Source organism: Chrysochloris asiatica, unplaced genomic scaffold (assembly GCF_000296735.1).
Source record: "Chrysochloris asiatica unplaced genomic scaffold, ChrAsi1.0 scaffold00055, whole genome shotgun sequence".
In the NCBI taxonomy this organism is placed as follows: domain Eukaryota; kingdom Metazoa; phylum Chordata; class Mammalia; order Afrosoricida; family Chrysochloridae; genus Chrysochloris; species Chrysochloris asiatica.
In genome coordinates, this window is record NW_006408573.1 from 18,210,465 (window position 1) to 18,212,168 (window position 1,704).

The following is a 1,704-nucleotide window of genomic DNA, read 5'->3' on the forward strand; positions in this document are numbered from 1 at the left end:
ATATCCTTCTCCAGTGGCTGCTCCCTCCTGATAATATGTCTGATGTATGAGGGACGAAGTTTGGCCATCCTGGCCTCCAAAGAGCACTCTGGCTGCACTTCTTCCAACACAGATCTGTTGGTTCTTTCGGCAGCCCATGGCACTTTCAATATTCTCCTCCAACACCATAACTCAAATGCATCAATTCTTCTACGATCTTCCTTTTTCACTGTCCTGCTTTCACATGCATATGAGGTGATTGAAAATACCATGGCTTGGGTCAGGCACACCTTAGTCCTCAAGCTGATATTTTTGCTCTTCAACACTTTAAAAAGGTCTTGTGCAGCAGATTTGCCTAATGCAATACGTCCTTTGATTTCTTGACTGCTGCTTCCTTGAGTGTTGATAGTTGATCCAAGAAGAATGAAGTCCTTGACAATTTCAATCATTTCTCCATTGATAAGAATGTTGTTTATTGGTCCAGTGGTGAGGATTTTTGTTTTCTTTATGTTGAGATGTAATCCATACCAAAGGCTGTGGTTTTTTATCTTCATCAGTAAATATTTTAAGTCTTCTTCACTTTCAGCAAGCAAGGTTGTATCATCTGCATATCACAGGTTGTTAATGAGTCTTCCTCCACTCCTGATGCCACATTTTCTTCATATATCCCAGCTTCTCGGATAATTTGCTCAGCATACAGGTTGAATAAGCATGGTGAGAGAATACAATCCTGTGGCACACATTTCTTAAACCATAGTCTGTAACTTCCACCAAATAACATTTCTGCCCTCCAGGATCTGGAGAAGAGAAGATTGGAGGAGATACTGATGGGATGACATGATTCAAGTGTGAATGTTAGCAGAGTTTATTGTAATTGTAAAAAACTTGAAACTCTAGCATGGGTATAAAAGGAACTGTCTCAGAAGTAAGAGTGGGGAGCTCACAACCATCAAAGAAGAAGAACCAGGAGTAGAGTTTGTCCTTTGGACCCTGAGATTCCTGCGCATTGAACCTCCTTGACTCAGAGACAGAAATTTGTGACACCAGAGAAATGGAGAAACACAAGGGGAGTATTAGCATTACAGCCAAGAATCCAAGCACAAGACAGAAGTGGGTTTCCCAGTCCAGAGAGCAAGTAAAGCTGAATGACAAGGCAGGAAGCTTGCTTGTAGAGTGGGGTGCCTCCAGGCACTTAATTGGGGGAGCTAGGTTTGCTGACCCTGGAGCTAGAACCAAGAGCCTCAGGCTAAAGCTTATGGTGGAATGGTATATCTTATGGGCATTTGTCAGCAGTACTAAGAGCTTTGTAACTTTGGCTGGAAGAGAGAGGCCTGCCTGTGGGCATGGCTGAGGAAAGGCTGTCCTGACTGGAACTGGGCCCTGAGCATTTCTGAACTGCATTGTAACCTGTTAACTTTCCTCATAAATCCCAAAATTGTATGGTGTCTGGGTTCTGTGTGGTCATTGCAACAGATCATTATACCCAATAGAGAAGTAGAGAATGTTGTGGGAGGGATGGTTGGTACTTCATATTTTTGCAGGTGGCAATATTCAATGCTGTAGAGACAGAATGCCCTATTGTTATGGTTGTCATTAGCTGCCGTTGAGTTGGCCCCTGAATCATAGGTGACCCGGTGCACAACTGTAATAGTTAGGTTTTTGTGTCAACTTGACTAGGCCAGGACTTCCAGAAGTTTAGTGGTTGAGATGTGCTTATTCCCATGG